The 18,606-nt window shown below is 45.2% G+C and overlaps 1 protein-coding gene across 4 annotated transcripts in view; it reads left to right on the forward strand.

The window, feature by feature from the left end:
* Nucleotides 1–699: 699 nt before the first annotated feature.
* The window catches only part of RNF152 (ring finger protein 152), an 82,305-nt gene continuing 64,398 nt past the window's right edge, over nucleotides 700–18,606 (forward strand). For 2 of the 4 annotated variants that reach the window (XM_012446459.2, XM_012446456.2), the window contains exon 1: nucleotides 1,941–2,054. The gene's annotated coding sequence lies outside the window, so the exon portion shown is untranslated. Of the gene's footprint in view, nucleotides 776–1,940; nucleotides 2,055–4,339; nucleotides 4,492–18,606 lie in introns of those variants that run through there. The other 2 variants (XM_012446457.2, XM_012446460.2) reach the window with 2 other exon arrangements.

Consider the following 18,606-nt stretch of genomic DNA (forward strand, 5'->3'; position numbering starts at 1 on the left):
CCACGTGAACTTTTAGAGGCAGCCAAAAAGTACCTGCGGTGACGGGGATGCAGGGCAGCTTCTGGAAACCTGAGAATCTCAGCTCCCCGCTCTCGCTGTCCAGGTCCGAGGCGCAGACTGGGGACTCCCCACCCGCCCACCGCGGCCCAGGCCCCCACTTCGGCCTCGCGCCTCCTCCCAGCGGCCTCGGCCTCCTTGCACACCTGCCGCCAGCTCAGGTGCCGCTTTCACCCGGTGGAGAGACGGCATCGAGGTCCTGGCTGAGGGTGGGCCCCGGGGGCAAAGCCGAGGGAGCGCGCGAGGGAGGTTGGGCTGCCCCTCACCCCGGGGAGTGGGCGATGCGGGACGGACCGGCAGCAGTCCCGGGCCCGGGCGGGCTGGGGGCGGGGAGAAGGGGGTGGAGCCGCCGGGGAGGGCGGGGCCGCGGGAAGCGGAGCCCAGCCTCTCCCCCCACCCCCTTCGGTGCCGGAGTCTCAGTGACACAAAAAGCTCCCGCTCGGTGCCGAGCGCCTGGCGGCGGTGTCCGACCGCGAACGCGGAGGGCGGCTGTGCAGGTGGGGGCGCCGCACGAAGAGCCGGGCGGGGCCGGAGCTGGGGCTGCAGGCGCCGCCGCCGCGCTGTTCGCGCCCGCCCAGTGGCTCGCGGCGGGAGGAGCTGTTGCCGCTGGCCCGGGGCGCGCGTCTGGCTGAGCGGGGCGGGCGCGCCGGGACCACCTGGCGATGCTTTCGCCGCCGCCGCCTCTGTAGAGAAGCGCCCGAGCCCGCCGCGGAGGAAGGTCAGTGAGTTTCGGTTTGTTTCTCTTCTCTGCCCACTCGGGGTCCGGGGCAGACAGAGGGGCGAGCGGGGATGTCTGCGTCCCCACGGCGGCCGCGCCGGAGCCGGGGAAGCGGGAAAGGGCAGCTGCCGCCTGCTGTAACTGGGGGGATCTTCTGGACGGCGGATGGGGTGGCGGGGCCGCAAGGGTCCCGGGGAGGGGGGCGCGGGGGAGGTCGTCCCGAGAGTTGCGTGTCTCCCGAGGGCTGGTGGAGTTGGGCGGGCGGCCGCGGCGGGACGCGGCGCTGCCGGCGGCTCGGCCGAGTCCTCGGATGCCCCCTGGAGCTCCGGTCCGAGGGAGCTCTCCTCGTGACCGCGCCGCGCGCGCCCCTGGGGGTGCACGTGCGTGCGCGCTCGCCCCAGCTGCGCCCCTGCCCGCACACACCCCGGCTCGTCCCCTCCCACTCCCCTTGTCTCGCGCCTTCTCTACCCCTAGAAGTTGCCCCTGGGCCCCTCCTGGGAGGAGAGGGCACCGTGACGGGCCAGATATTGGGGGTCTTTTGTGCAGACTCACGCGCCTGGGGCGCTTGCTCCTAGAAGGACAGCGGCAGGACAAAGCCTGCTGGACTCGTGGGGTGCTGCTCGGGAAGCGGCGGTCCCCGATCCCGCCGTGGGTGGGGGCATGGCGTGGGGAGCGCTGCCCGCGTCTGGAGAGAGTAGAGACATCGCCAACACAGAGTGACGGTGACTTGAGGTGGCGGAGAGGGGCAAACGAAAGAAAGATGCTCGCGATTGCCGCGCTGTGTGTCTGTCTGCGCGGGTGACTAGGCGCCCCGCATTCCCATATGACCGGGTTACCTAGTAGATTTTGCCAGTGTATCTTTGCCCCAAGATGCTATTCTCCACCCGCTGGGGCTTACTGTTGCAAGTAGACGCTCTGCCACCAGAAGGGAACTCGTGGGCGGGGGAGACTGCGGAGGAGGGGGAGGTGGTTATTTACCCTATAGAGACAATTAGGAGCCGTGACGCCCCCTTTTCGGCCGCCAGTCCTCCACACCTCAGCCGCCTTGCTCCACCTCCCTAGAGCACCCGCTCCAGCCCCGCCGGCCCGAGAGGGCGCTTGGATTTCCTTCTCCGCGGCTCGTATCTAACCCTTCCTGCATGTATTTCACTGCAGGCTGAAGAAAGCTCAGTCTCAATTGTGTTTCCTGCCTGTCAGCCTCTTGCCTCCCAAACGCATACCATTTCCACTTGATGTCATCACGCAGAAGGGGGTGAAAGAGACTCGGTGACAGATTCAGGTAACCCCCCAAGATCTGGGTAGTCGCCTGGGTGTAACTGGGTCTTTTGGGCCGACAGTGCTGGTACAGGCTGTCTGGGTGGTTTCTTCATCAACATCGTTCCTATCTGTGAGAAGGTGTGGGGGCTGCTAAAACTCCTGGTTCCGAGAAAGAAATTGCAAATGACTTTATGCCTTCCCTTTGAAGAAGCCATTGGAGGCAGGGGCAGGGTGAATTTGGGATTGTAGAAATCCCATCTGGTTTCCTTTGATGGGAATAATTAATACACAGACAGTTGTATCCGAATGTGGGGTTTCCATAGATGCTTTCTTTCTTATCTGTAGTAGCATATTTAGGCTTCAGTCTAGAGGTGGGGTATCCTTTGTTGTAAAGGTATCATTGTAAGACTGATTATACTTTTGCCTAGTGCTCTAATTGAGAACTGGTCAAATGCAGTGACCTTCTTATGAAATACTGTCTTTCTCCTGTCCCTTCGTTGTAATAGTGTTTGCGATATTAAGAGAGATGTGGTAGCAGTGAGTACCGGGAGGTGGAAGGGAGGGCTGTTGGGAGCAGCAGAAAGAGAACAGAGAAAACAGCTTGAGTGAAGTTTCCATTTAGATAGCCATGAACCAGTAGACTCATTCTGCATTTTATCTTTAGGTTATTGGGGCTTTTCCGAAAACTCTGACCTGGTCTTTTCTTTCCAAGGATAGTTCTGTGTTAATGTCAACCTAACCAGATCTGGGGTTATCTTGGTAAGAATGCAATGAAAAAACGTAACCTTCAGACTTAGCAGGACACCCTGGCATTAGCATTTTCTCCTAGAGGGCAGAGTCCTGCGCATCCTACACTAGTAGCAGGGAGTAAGAATGGTTATGGAAATGGACTTTCGATTTTTCTTGTAGGAAGACAGATTGCTGAGGGCCAAAGGCTCCTGGTATACTCTCTTTCACACTGCAGTAGCACCTTGGTATCTGTGACAGATTCGCTCTTTACCATTTTCCTCCAAATCCCTTGAAAAATGAAGTTAAAAACTTGATTATTCACCTCTAAGGTAGTTTTGTTTTGGAAGGTGACTTTAAAAACACAGGTGACACCAGCCTTTATCCTTCTACTACAAGCATTCAGGAATCACTAGGAAAAGTAGTTGAGTTATCTAGTCCCAGTTGAAACAAAGGCCAGTGCTTTGCAAAGAACAGATGAGTAATATGATGCTCAGATAGAGGTATTTTTGACAAGTAATTTTTATGTCAGCAATAATGCAGGGTGTGTACTCTTGCTGCAAGAAGAGAAACCATGTGATGAGATAATAGGGAATATAATAATGCAATAGAAACAAGGGTGTGTGTGTGTGTTTAAATAGAAAAAATAAACACCTCACACACACAAAATTCCACATGGCAAAACAGCAGCCTGCACATGTAAATGCACATCCAAGAACAAAGATAGCCACAATGCAGTGTTCAGTTTCACTGTGGTTTTAAATTGTGTACAGTAATAAATCATAATAAAGTGTTCATTGATGCTTATTTTTTATTTTATAAGAAGGAGGCTTCCCACCCACAGATGTGTGCAGTAGTGTATTTAGCTTTAGTCTGGAGGCTCCCTAGAGGTTATTAGACTGATCTTTGCCTCCAATGCCTGCTTCCTTTCTACAGTGCTCATTTATTCATTTAGCAGATGTTTCTTGGCACCTGATAGATAATGGACTCTGTGATAGATAATGGACTCAGGGGGTTGGGGTTGGGTGTAGGGAGAGACCCAAAAGTGAACTGCCATAGGGGGATGGAGAAATAAAGACCTGATTCTGATTAAGTTCAGTGGAAGCTCAAGAGAGGTGGGATGGGACTTCTGAGGAGAGAAAATATGGTCATCCAGCCTCCACTTGAATGCCTCTTTCATTGAGGAGCTCACTGCTTCATAAATGGCTGTTCCTGTTGCCAGAAGGTGGCCTTCTCATTGTAGCCTTTTAATCTGAATTCCATACAGTTTGATTCTTGCATGGCTGATGGTCATTCTGTTTTCATTTCTAATTCCTTCAGGTTGTTTGAACACACCTACACTGTCCATGCTTTCTGCTTTTCAAGAGAGTGTTCAGTTCCTGATGAAGTTGAATTTTGAAACAAATGCTGCTTTTCCATATTATCTGATTTAGAAAACAAATTGATGGGATGCTTTTGCAGGTGTTTCTCTTTTTTGAACAGCGATGTACCAGCAAGATAGGTGAGGTTATGCTGCAGTAACAAATCCCTCCAAGTCCCCATGGCTAAATACAGTTTCTTTCCTTCCCGTCCTTTATCCAGTGTGGTTGGCAGTTGGACCCGGCTCATCATAGTCACTCAAGGACCCAAACTGATGGAGTCTTGGTCTTGATGTGAGCTTGCAAGATCACTGCAGCATTGGGAAGGAAATGCTGCAGGGTCTTGCTCTAGCAATTATGTGATCCCACCCAAAGGTGAGTTCCATCACTTTGGCCAGGACTGGGCATATGACCCTGTTTAATCACAATTTAATATTTCTTGTGCTGAAAAGGGAGAAGTGGATATGAGTGAGCACCACTAGTGACTTCCATAGTGATCTGGTCTAAGGTGAGGTTAGAAAATGTGTCCTATGGGACCTAGCTCAGTGCTTGGTAGGTATTGGATGTTACATGAGTGTTGATTGAATCAACAACCTGTAATTTACAACCTGTAAATTTACTACACCAACCTGTAACTTACTAATATATGGTCCTATCCCAACCTGTAATGTACTAATATGTTGGTATGTTATTTGCTAACATGGTTGTACTCTGGTCATCAAATGAAATAATTATAATCCTCTCTTTGCCTATTTCAAGTTCATGTTTACTCTAAAGCAACAGGCCATTAGGTATTTTCAAGGCTGATTCTAGGAGGTTTCGAGCTTAGCATTATATAATAGAGAGGTGTTACTTACAGACTTTCTCTTCCTCACCATCTGCCTCTTGTTTAAGGCTTCCTGAGTTTGTCTGGAACAGCCCAGGGTAGAAAAAGAGTGGCAATGGGCCTAGGGCCACCCAGGAGGTGGCCTCCTGCAGCAGAGACCACAGGGCAACAGATAAGATCTAAAGGGGGCAAGAATGTGTTTGGGGTAAACTTGGGTCACCCTTTTGTTACTTTGATGTTTAGAAAAAGCAGTTTGGACAAGAAGCTTTTTCTGGTCACAGGACTAGTAGAAAACCCAGAGAGTTTGGGGACATTTGTGCTTCCATCAGCAACTGTGTTGACTAGGAGGGTGGTGAGTTTTAAAGCCTGCCTTGCCTCACTGTCCTTAAAAACAGTTGGGTGCTATGGAATAGGCACTACAAGGTGCTGTGGATTCAGCAGTTGGTGATTGGGAGAGATCTTGCTTTGGGAAGAGCTGTTCACTCATATATCTTTGTTCACATTGTGATAACTGCATGCACAGATTAGCATTTTAAAGATTTGATAAATACCTTAAGCATAAGCATAGACTTTAACAAAAATGATACTGCTTTTGATTCAGTAATCACCTTGGCAAAGTCATTTTTTTAAAGATAGCTCTCCAACTGAGGAAGTGGTATGGTAAACTGACTATGTCAGTCTCCAAGTCACAGTGATTGAGGGGATATCAGTATCAACCTAGGGAGGTAGAGACCACCCGGCTTCATTCAAGTGACAAGATGTAGCACCCAAAGCGTTTCTGAATTGGGATATGAGCAGCTGGGAAACCAGCAGGAAGAACCAGATATAGACCATCCGAGAACCCATTCAGGGTGCCTGGCGTTGGGCTGAGGGCCAGGCACAGACTGAGGGAGAAGGAAAATGAAGCCCCGAGGGACTCATCTTGAACTATATTTGGGAAGCCCCAAAGTGCATTTCTATATTTTCTCTGGCCTCTGAGTCCCTATCGCTTAATTTCATATCCAAGTCGGCTGGTCAGGTAGAGGACGCTTGTGGCGTGGAAGTGGTTTCTTGCACTGCCCATCGTGACGTCACAGAAATCCGAAAGGAAGAAGGCGTTGGTATTCCTGCTCCTTTCCCTGTGGCTTCGAGAGTTACACTGTGCGATCCAACAGTCTGACTCCATGATTGAAATCATAATTGAGATAAAGTTGGTAGAGATGCTTCTTAATTTACAACGGGGTTACATCCTCATAAACCCCTCATAAGTTAAAAATACCATAAGTGGAAAATGCATTTAATACACCTAACCTACTGACATCATAGCTCAGCCTGACCTACCTTAAATGTGTCCAGAACATGCACATTAGCTTATAATGAGGGAAAAATCATATAACAAAAAGCCTATTTTGTGTTAAAGCATCGCATATCTCATGTAGCTTATTGAATACCGTATGGAACGTGAAAAATAGATTGGTTGTATAGGCACTCAAAGTACGGTTTCTACCAAACGTGTATTGTTTTCACACCGTTGTAAAGTCAGAAAATCACAGGTCATGGGTCAAACAGTTGTAAGTAAGGAACCATCTGTGCTTGTTGTATGCTTAAGGATTTTCTATTTCTAGTTGACTCACTGTCAATTGTAGGATTTAAAGAGGGAGGCCTCAAACAGTGTCTATGTGACCTGGATCTCCTTTGGGTGGTTCTTGATGTCCATGGTTTCTTGGTCTAGATCATGTATGGCTGCTGAGGCCTGGACTACATTCTTTGTGGAGTTGTGAGGGGGCTGCTTGTGATGTTCTGGGAGTGAAGAGGATGCCTTCTTTACCCCTTGATGTATTTATGCCTGCATAAATAAAACTCATTGCAAATATCCTGCATGATGAAACTTACTCAGACGACACATAGACTTCCTGGGGTACCCACCTTTCATGCAAAGAAGGGGTTGAGCAAATGTAGATGTGCTGCTGGCAGGAGCAAAGTTCTGAGGAAGTGGAATCTGCAAATGCTGTGTTCTGTGCTTGTATTTTCTCTTTCTACAACCTCCTCTCCCCCGCCACTATTGCGTTCCCACCTAACAAGGAGGCGTAACTTTTCCTGTTCAGTTCTGACTTGAACATCCAGATAATCATACTTAGTGCACTCCTCACTGAGGTTTGACAAGAATTGATGAGATTTTGGTAAACGTTTTGACAGATACTGTGGAAATAGGGAGGTTTTTTTTTTTTTTTGAGACAGAGTCTCTGTTGCCCAGGGTGGAATGGAGTGGCACAATCTCGGCTCACTGCAACTTCTGCCTCCTGGGTTCAAGCGATTCTCCTGCCTCAGCCTCTCTAGTAGCTGGGATCACAGCACCTGCCACCACGCCTGACTAATTTTTTGTATTTTTAGTAGAAACGGGGTTTCACCATGTTGGCCAGGCTGGTCTTGAACTGCTGACCTCATGATCCATCCACCTTGGCCTCCCAAAGTGCTGGGATTACAGGTGTGAGTCACTGCACCCAGACAGGGGCACTGCCTCGTCTTAGTCGAGAACCTTTTGTTTCTCTCTGGGCTGTGGCAGTGGTCGCTCACTTTCTGGCTTTCTCACCCTCACTCCAGATTGCAAAATGCTGTGACTCTTAGACCACTAGGCCAATTAATCCTTCATTCCCTCACTTAACAGCTTCCACTTGCTCTTGTGGGCGGACGCTCATACTCTTCAGTTTTGTTTTTTCAGTTTTCCCCAGGTTGACCCCAAACTTCCTTCCCAGGCTTGATTTTTGCTCTGCCAGACTTTAAAACCGCACATTAACTGGGATGGTTAATCCACTGTTTCCCTAAAATGATTTTCATTGCCTCTTTCTTATTCTAGCACATTCTGTGACCTAAAATGTCCTCTTCCTTCCTCTGCCTCTATCCTATTGTTGAAGGCTCAGTTCAGCTCTGAAATCTTCTGAAAAATTTAACTCGATCACGTTAACCTTAGCAATCCTTTATAATCCAAAGTTCTCTGGCAAATTGCCTCCTTTTTCATTTCATTCAACATTCATTCGTTCATTCTACAAAGGGCACTTGTCAGATTGTCTTGTATTATCACCTAAGATTGAAGCGTCTTTTTCTTTCTGTTTAATTGCAAAGAACAGAAATTCACTCAAGCTAGTTTGCATAAAAGGAGGTGAATTGAAAAGATGTCCCAGGATGTCTTGTCATCAAGCCACATTTCCCAAGAGTTCCAGTGAATGGGACCCTTCCCGTTATTGCTCACCCTGGACCTGCTTAGCTGCGGGAGAGGGTTGGGGGCACAGTTCCTTCGAAGGGGGCCTGCGGCCGGCTGATGTAGCAATTATGACCTGTGGGATCTCAGTTCTCTTGCAAGCTCCTTAAAGATGAGGACTGGATGAGGTTTTACACCATTGTGTATTTGCCACCACATTTGTACACAGGAAGGGCTCAATAAACAAATCACTGGTGACTCTTTGATGACACAGAAAATGATTTTGACTTACAGTGATAAAGGTATTTTAGACCCTTTTAGCTTGAAGGCTTAAAGGAAGTTAAGAAGAGAGAAACTTATTTTTAAGAGTTTCCCCTACTTGCATTCATAATGATTAAATGGTGAATAAAATTAGAATTACCAGGCTGCAGTGTGTATACCAGTGTTTGGGAGGTGAATGTTCTCAGTAACAGTCATCATTCTAACAAAATTAGTTCTTATTGTAAGTCTGTTTTTCAGCTTCCATTTGCCTGCTATTTTGCCCACAGTGGTGGGGGGAGGGGGAAGAAGAAAGAAAGCGAAAGTGGAAAAGGCATTTGATACACCTAACCTACTGACATCATTGGTGACATATAACAAGCAGCTTTAGGACTTTACAGCCCACCTGGCCACCCCACAATCTAAAGGAGCAGGCAATGATGCCTGGTTTTGTGATGACTGGGTAGTTGCCCACTTCATCTCCCTTTATAGCGAAAGGCTTCAATACCTTCGTGATGTACATCTGTTTTAGCTCACTTCTTTTGATTTTGGAATACTTATTGACATGGTAGAAACTCTTCTTTGATACTCGAAATGCTTGATCATTATGAGAGTGTTATTATGAAAGAGGGAAATATGTTCAACTGCTTGCAGAAAATGACCAGAAATACATTAATATTAAAATCACACTTGGCTGGGCACAGTGGCTCATGCCTGTAATCCTAGCATTTTGGGAGGTTGAGGTGGGTGGATCACTTGAGTTCAGGAGTTTTAGACCAGCCTGGCCAACATGGTGAAACCCTGTCTCTACTAAAAACACAAAAGTTAGCGAGGCGTGGTGGTGTGTGCCTGTAATCGCAGCTACTCTGAAGGCTGAGGCAGGAGAAGCGCTTGAACCCAGGTGGCAGAGGTTGTAGTGAGCTGAGATTGCGCCACTGCACTCCAGCCTGGGCAACAGAGTGAGATTCTGTCTCAAAATAAAATAAAATACTCTCAGTTTGAATAACCCTCTCGGTTTGAAGGGTAATGAATGGAGCCGAGATAAATGTCTCAGGAACCATGTATTTGTTGTGATATTCTTTTGCAGTTGTGTTGCTCTGGGATAGGTTTGCAAATTGCTTCCTTGAAGGTTAGTAATATAAAATTAGAAGTGGTTGGTGAGCACATGGCCACATTTGTGCACTTTGGAGAATTTACTCCTTTGTTGCATGAGACACAGGATTACTGCCATTTTAAGTGAGTAGTAGTTAATTTAACCATGCAGGTAAAGAGGTGTCCTTAACTGGGATAAATACTTCTCCATCCACTCCCACTCTTTCACACTGGAACTTCAGAAACTGAAGGTACAGATCCATCTATTCACTATGGTGGTGTGTAAAATAGCAGTTGAAACACTGAGCATCAGGGATTTAAGCCACTTATTGGACAAACAATTGCATTCATTAAATGTATTGGAATGGCCGGGCATGGTGGCTCATGCCTGTAATCCCAACACTTTGGGAGGCTGAGGTGGGCAGATCACCAGAGGTCAGGAGTTCAAGACCAGCCTGCCCAACATGGCGAAACCCCATCTCTACTAAAAAATACAAAAATTAGCCAGGCATGGTGGCAGGCGCCTGTACCAGCTACTCTGGAGGCTGAGGCAGGGAAATTTGCTTGAACCCACTAGGTGGAGGTTGCAGTGAGCTAAGATTGTGCCACTGCACTCCTACCTGAGCGACAGAGTGAGACTCTGTCTCAAAAAAAAAAAAAAGATTGAATGTTGAGTGTGTATGTTTTACCAGGCACAATTCTAACAAAAATTCCTGCCTTCTAGCTTCCTGTATGTATTTAACTCATAATTAATTTGGTTTTCTGCTTTTTAAATTCAGAATGGCAAAGCTAAAAGGGTAGAGAATAAAAGAAATGTATCTGATATTCTCTCAGTTCTTGATACCTTACCACATACGCCCATCTTACATGACTCTAATTCAGGTAAGTCATTATGAACTGGAAGTTTTAAAAAGTAAGATAGATGGGTTTGGGTTTAAATTTCAGATCTGTCATGTGATCTTTAGTGCACAAGGTCTGACTGAGCTTTGTTCTTCAGTGCAAACTAGGGGAGAACCAACCTCACTGAGTTATTGTGAGAACAGGAGAGACTTATATATAAAGTGCTTAGGGTCTTGCCCTCCACAATGTAAGACTAAATAAATGGCAGCTGTTACTAACATCATTGTATCCGGGATCTACCATCCACCAATCACTGGGCTCAGTTCTGGAACTATCTGGATGAATAGGCATGGTCTAACCTGAAGAAGCTCTTAAGCTAGCCGGGGAGGTAACGCCATCCAAATAACTCCAGCCTCCAGCATTTACATGGGAGTTTCTGTTGTCAGTCATTATTATCGGAGTCTTTTGGTTGGAAAGTCTTTGTAAAGCTTTGTTAAAGTGGCTCTGACTTTAAAATGATAGGCCTTCTCAGGAGTAAGCGGGAAAAAGCTGGAAGCAAATGGAGGAGAGGAGTCAGAGAAAGGGTTCTGAGCTAGCCCACAGGCAACCTGAGCCTTCCTTAAAGGAGATTAGTCTCCTTTCTCCTGTGGCCTCACTCTTCCCAAGTGAAATGAAGGACATCCTCTTCCCCAGGGTCTGCTTTCTCGGGAATAGAGTGACCCCCAAATTCACCCATGACTAAAAGCATACCTGGGTCAGGGAACTTTCCATTTTAAAATAGTCCCAGAAAAATTGGGCGAGCTGGTCCCCCTCCAGTCTTGCTCTGATTGTTGTTTGGCATCCTGCAGTAGCCTTCGTAGACACTAACATTGCTATTAGAGACACAACCATCCTGAAAGAGAGATAGGAGCACATGGGCAGCATAGGATGGGAGAAAGCATCATGGCTTTGTCAACCCCTTCATTTAGGAATCTGCTTTTTGGAATGGGGTATTTATTACTATTACTAAAAAGAAGAGATCTGTTTGATAAAGGCAAGGTAACTAGGCTATACAATATAAATATAAAGTTAATGAGACCTTTTAGAAATTCTTCTTAAAAAGGGGTAGCTGCTCAGGGCCTGGCACACAGTAGGCACTGAGTAAAGACTTACTGAAATGGTGGCATTATTTATGCTTCAGAAATAATTTTGAAAGCTGAGTAGAGAAGTGCAAGGGGCCTCTGAGACCTGCATTCCAGTACAGGTTGGGTGGCTGAACACTGGGATTTGAATGAGTCTGTACCTCACTCTTGCAGGCCCTTCCATTATTCATTTGAAAATGCACACATCTAGATATGCTCTGGGTTTCTAGAGCTGATCCCTGAGCGTGTGTGTGAACGAGCTTATGCTCTTCCTGGCTGTGTTTTTTTTTTTTTGATTTCTGGTGGAACTGCATGATGGAAGCAGACAAGTTGCTTTGTCTTGTGTTTGAAGCTAGGTTGCCTCTGGAACGTGCCCATGTTGTAAACATGATGGTAGTGTGGGCTAGGTGGAGGGGGGCACTGTGTACTCAGCACCCAGTGTTTTCTTTCCAGAGATTCCAGAGGGATTTCGTGATGGGTCTGTAATACCAAGTGGGGGTTGGGAAGGGAACCAGGCCTGGCTCCACTCTTAGAGTAGAGATCTTAGCGATTTCAGGGCTCCAATTTGCCAGCATTTCCCCTCTCTCTGAGTCTCCATTACTAACATGTGAGATTGATGGAGACTGATAAGGCCCTTAGCCAAGCCACTAGTTCTTCTAGTATTTAGCTGATGCCTCAAATGATAACCCTTTGTGCTGTCTTTCTCCTTGGAACCTTCCCAAATTGCCAGGAACAGTGATTAGTTTGTTGGTTGCCAGTTCTGTAAACCTCATGCACAGAGCACCTGAAGGCAATTGCCAGAGACTCGTGTGCCTCTTTCCCATGTAATCATCGTGCACACCAAGATACTGTATTCACCGTGTTCCTGGCAAGCCAGATTTCTTCATAGTCCATTACTTCACCAAATAAAAAGGCAAATGACTTGTTTTTGGAAGGGGAATCTTATAGGCAAACAGAATGCATTTAAAAGTCTATTTTTACACACAAAGCGCTAAATATTAGTACAAGGAGTTAGTTTCTCTGCAGATTAAGTACAGGCTAATCTATGTTTTGGATTTTGGATTTTTTTGAATTTGTAATATAATGCATTATACTTAACATTCAAACATTATATTTACTGCTTGAGCATTCCACATCGGAAAATCCAAAATCCAGAATCCTCCAGTGAGCATTTCCTTTGAATGTCATGTTGGCCCTCAAAAAGTTTCTGATTTTGGAGCATTTCGGATTTTTGAATTTGAATGCTCAATTGTAAGTTTTTTTTCCAATGGGGCATCAGATCTATTAAAAATTGTTCTTACACCTGTGTCTTAAAATAGTAAGTTATTTAAGAATTGCATCACGAGGCAGTCCACACTGCCCTATAAGAAGTCTGTTAATTAACAAGGAAAAATGTTTTACTGAGAAGGAAATAAGAATATGTCAGATTTCACCCCAAATTTATTTCATCTTATTTGTAGAACTTGTTTGTGGAGATGCCAAATCCTTTTTTTGTGCTCTTTAAAATAACATTCCTTTGGGATCAAATCTACTTTGCAATGAAGATTGAAGAATGGACACCATCTAGACAATTTAGAATTCCTTATAAATTAGAAGGACAGTGATAATCAATTTGGATTCTAAACCTGATTCAGCCTAGTTCTAGTTGCTTCAGCGTTCATTTGATTCCATGTCTTTGACTATTGCAAAGGGCAACAGTATTAGCTTCTGTTACCATTTTTAGTAAAGGTGAATGTGACTTTACTGAGACAAAAACCCTAGAAATGGGTTGTTTGCGTGCAATCTGGAATTCTCATCTCCCCATCAGAGGAAGCTGTTCTGAACAGGCTCATTGTCCTCTGGGTTCTGGAGTCGGCTTTCCTCATTTTTATTACTCCCTCGAGATTCTGACTTGTAAAGAAACAAATTTCTTCCTTTTATGAGGCTTTTTAGTGCCAGGTGACTGGTGTCGTTCGATATAATCTATAGTACTTAACAGCTAAATACACTTTGTTTCCCCAAAGCTGATCACAGTGAAAATAAGAAAACTAGAGGGAGAAAGCTGGGCACAGTGGCTCACGCCTGTAATCCCAGCACTTTGGGAGGCTGAGGCGGGTGAATCACCATCATAATGGTCAGGAGTTTGAGACCAGCCTGACCAATATGATGAAATCCTGTCTCTACTAAAAATACAACAATTAGCCGGGTGTGGTGGCATACGCCTGTAATCTCAGCTACTCGGGAGGCTGAGACAGGAAAATCGCTTGAACCGGAGAGGCAGAGGTTGCAGTGAACCCAGAGCGCACCATTGCACTCCAGGACAACAGTTTGAGGGAGGAGGAGTGAGTAAAGAGAAGAATGGGGGTAAAGAATTGTGCAGGTGTATGGTATTTTTACAATTCAATTTTAGCTTCAAAATCAAGAACAAACTGTTGTTTACATGGTGGTGTTGGCTTCATAATTAAAAACATTTTGCCCAATGCAAATTGAAGTTATTATTAATAATGTTTTACAAAATGACATGGAAATTTATCAGATATTTTCCTTCCCTAACTATCTTGGATTCCACAACGTATTTCATGACAGCCAAAAGACAATTTGGGAGAGTGGGGGAGAAACTAGTACAAATAGAATAGTAGACAGTGTTTATGATAAGCATCTGTGCTTTCAGTGTAACGTGCTTTAATCACGTTATCTGGGAACTTGGAAAGGCCAGGTCACTTGTCCAAGGTTACATGGCGAGTTTGTACTGGAGCTGGAACTGGCATATGTGACCCTGGGCAGTCTGGCTTGAGTCCGTCCTCTTAACTGCCTGTGAGCCACACTCACAACTGTGATTAAGGATCAAAAGCATTTTGAACACTGGTTCAGTGTAACATAATTTAGGAAGAGATCCGACTTCTTTGGTGAACTGTCTTTGGGACAAAGATGGACAATTTTTTGGCCATCCATTTGTTAAATGTGTTTGATGTTGACTTAGAAAACGGATTGTTTGAAAGCATGGGTGTCAAGTTTGTTGGGAAATTTGCAAAGAGATTTCTGGCTATTACCTGAGCTTTGTCCTGTGCTAATTCAAGTTTCTGTGAAGTCAGGTGGTATGAATTGTTTCTGGAAGGACCACTTAACTGAAAACCAGTGTATGTAGTTGTGTGAGAGATTCTGTCAGATGCTGGGAGCTTAGGACTTTTGTGAATACACTACTAAAAAGCAATGAGCAATTTTTTTTTTTTTTTTTTTTTTTTTAAGATGGAGATTTGCTCTTGTTGCCCAGGCTGGAGTGCAATGGTGTGAACTCTGTTCACCATAACCTCTGCCTCCCAGGTTCAAGCGATTCTCCTGCCTCAGCCTCCTGAGTAGCTAGGATTACAGGCATGCGCCACCATACCTGGCTAATTTTGCATTTTTTAAGTAGAGACGGGGTTTCTCCATGTTGATCAGGCTGGTCTTGAACTCACGACCTCAGGTGGTTCGCCCACCTTGGCCTGCCAAAGTGCTGGAATTACAGACGTGAGCCACCACATTTGGACTCAAAAAAATGTTTTTATGATCTTCCCTCCCTAGTTACTGTTTTCCCCTAACCCCATACCAGAAAGTGGAATAAATCATATTTTGTATTCTCATTCCTTTGTTTAATTCCCTTTTCCTGGAACACCCCTTCGCCGTACCCTTCCTCTCTGCCTTCCCCCAAAACACAGCACAGGGATGGGAAGCTGTAAGTACCATATATACATCCCTCGATATCTATGGGACATTGATTCCAGGAACCCCCTTAGAAGACAAGATCCATGCATGCTCAAGTCCTTGATATAAAATGCCATAGTTTTTGCATATAACCTATGCACTTCCTCCTGTACACATTAAATCATCATGAGATTACTTATAATGCCTAATACAATGTAAATGCTATGCAAATATAATATAAATATGTTATAAATGTAAACACAATGTAAATATAAGTTGTTATACTGTATTGTTTAGCAAGTAATGACAAAATGAAGAGGTCTGTACACATTCGGTGCAGAGGTAACCATTTATTATTATTTTTTCTGAATATTTTTGATCCATGGTTGGTTGAATCCACCGATGTGGGACCCAGATATGGAGGGCACACTGTAGTACTTTCTTCAATATTTCATTTCATTTCACTTGCCCTATTGATCCTCCTCCAGCTCCGTCAGGTGGACTTACTTTTCCTTCCATTTGTTCATTCTAATCCCACTTACCCTGTGAGTGATAATTCTGCATATGGTTGCCTCTCCATATGCACATGGTTGCCTCTCCATATGCACATGGTTGCCTCTATTGTAAATTTTTCAGCTATAGGAACCACTGTCATCTGAATGTACATGTCCCTCCAAAATTCATGTTGGAACTTAAACTCCAAGATGATGGTATTAAGAGCTGGGGCGTTTAGGAGTTGATGAGGCTAGGAAGGCTCTGCCCATGTGAATGGGATGAATGCCCGAAGAGGCTTCAGAGAACTGCCAGGCCCTTCCATTTCTCCTGCCACCTTGTAAGGACACGACAATAAGATGTCATCTTGGAAACAGAGACTTCTCACTAGACGCTGAATCCACTGGTGCCGTGATCTTGGATTTCTCAACTTGCAGAACTGTGAGAAATAAATATTTATTATTTATGAATCACCCAATCACAATTATTTTGTTGTCGCAGCACAAGCAGACTAAGACAGAAATCTTGTCTTGTTCAGGAGTTTGGATGAAGGAATGGAGGCTCAAACAAGCAAATGAACAAACAAATGATTAACACATGAGTTTGTTGGGATTGCTCAGGGTGTATGTTAGTGGACAATGGTGGTAGACCTTAGCATGGACATGTGACTGTGGCGGAGGCTGGCTAGATGCTCACCAGAATCTCGGCGTTTTGACCTCTGGGGCTGGATAATTCTTTATTGTAGGAAGACCGTCCTGTGCACTTTGGGATGTTTACTAGCATCCCTGGATTCTACCCATTAGGTGTTAGTTGTCCCGGTTCAAAGATGTCTCCAGACATTGCCAAATGTCCCCTAGGGGATAAAATTGCCCCTAGTTGACAATCACTCTACTATACCACTTTCCGCACCTAGGTGGGGCCATGTGACTGGCTCTCACCAATGGTATGTATATGGAAATAAGAGGCAGTTCAGCGTGGGGTGCCTTTTCCACCTTTGTTCTCTTTCTCATCTGCTGGTCAGTTAGAAGGGTCCAGGGGAGAAGTCTGAAGCCCTAACCTTCCATAGTGGCAGAAGGAACCTGGGTTCCTAAGGGGCCTTAGGGAGTAGCTCCTCCTTTGCCAAGTGTCATTGGAATACACTGTGAAGAAGACAGAAACCATTATTGCATTTGGCCACTCAGATTTGGGGGTGTCCATTCTGGCAGTCCACTGTCTGCCTTTCCCTGACATTTGGGATGCAGGGACCTTGCTGAAGTAGCCATGCCGGTATTCCCGGTACTGAGTAAAACTAGACTCCAAACACAGAAAAAGGACAGATGTTGTTTGTTTGCTTTTTCTTGTGCAGCATCAGCCTTATTGCTATAATTCTTGTAATTTCTGTATTTTATCAGAAAATGAGATGATAAAATTTGTTATTCCTACCACTCTAATAATTTTGACATGTGATTAACAAGCAGCTTTGAGCTATAAATACTTTTAGTAGAAAGTAATAAAACATCAAGTGTACTGGCAGTTTCGTTTCACTGTGTATGTAGACGTGTCTGCAACACAACTTCAAGTTAAGATATTTGTGGTAATTTATGTATAATGCATTTTACCATTTTTTGGGAACAGTGGCAGATGTTGATACCCTGCAGTCACAGCTGTTTCTCATGCCATTAATCAATAAATCACTGTATGATATGACAGTCTTAGAAATGGACTCTTACATGCTTAGTCCAGCTGAATGCCATGGATTAGTGTCCTGTAAAATGCTGAACCCAAAAACTTGCTTATCAGACTAAATTCAGTACACCATTCTAAATTTATTCTGCCACAATAGTGTTTGTCATTGTGTCTACGCAGAACCCCTGACCAAAATACGTAAGTCAAACAGTTTCATTTGGTGGCCATCTGGATGACAACAGCCGAGTTGTTTGTGGGAGACAATGGCTGTTTGTGGATGAGTCTTTCGATGGTTGGAAGCTTTATGTTTGGCTCACGGGTCTGTGTGCCTGCTCTATTTGCACAGGATTCAATCCTTTGTACACAGAGCCACCCCAACTGAGTTTCACCATACCCATCAGTCAAAATCCCTGTCTCCAGGAAATATAGCAAATCTGACTTGATGCTACAATGATAAAGTCTCTTTCTCTAATAAATATTCTACGAGGCATCTTAACTTCCAAATATCTGCATCTAGTGTTTTGTTCCCCCCCATATAAAGCATTTGCACAATAATGAGAGCAAGACTGACATGCCATGAATTACGTGTCAGGCTCTAAGGGTTTTGCTTACTGTACGTGCATACTCCTCACAGGAATCCTACGGGGAAGAGTAGACAGTACTATTAATATATATCTCTATTATATGGGTGAAGAAATTGAAACACAGAGAGTCTAAATGACTTGCCTGAGGTCACAAAGCAAGTAAAAGCCAGAGCTGGGATTAGAACCCAGCCAAGATGTCTCCAGCATTGATGCTGTAAGCTACTGCGGTATGCTGCCGCAGCCTTTTCATTCTATTAAGGAGATGTGCTTTCTCTGAGATCTCCTGTATTTTCATGACTTCAACTAACATCTGTATATGATACTTACAAAGAGTTATTGATATTATTGCTTAATTTTTATGCGGGCTGAGTGTAACTTGTCAGCTGACGCTCTTGTATCTTCCCTAACTCTTGGCATAATGCTTCCATGTCAGAAGGTAGTTCATTAGCATGTTGGTTTAGGTTTTTTTTCTTGAGATGGAGTCTTGCTGTCATCCAGGCTGGAGTGTAATGGCGCACTTGGCTCACTGCAACCTCTGACTCCTGGGCTCTAGTGAGTCTCTTGTTTCAGCCTCCGGAGTAGCTGGGATTACAGGTACACGCCACTCCGCCTAGCTAATTTTTGAATTTTTTTAGTAGAGATGGGGTTTCACCATGTTGGCCAGGCTGGTCTTGAACTCCTGACCTTAGGTGATCCAACCACCTTGGCCTCCCAAAGTGCTGAGGTTACAAGTGTGAGCCACCGAGCCTGGCCAGATTTGGTTATTTTTATACCAAG

Source organism: Aotus nancymaae, unplaced genomic scaffold, assembly GCF_030222135.1.
Source record: "Aotus nancymaae isolate 86718 unplaced genomic scaffold, 86718_ANA_hifiasm-v0.15.2.pri h1tg000020l, whole genome shotgun sequence".
NCBI lineage: Eukaryota > Metazoa > Chordata > Mammalia > Primates > Aotidae > Aotus > Aotus nancymaae.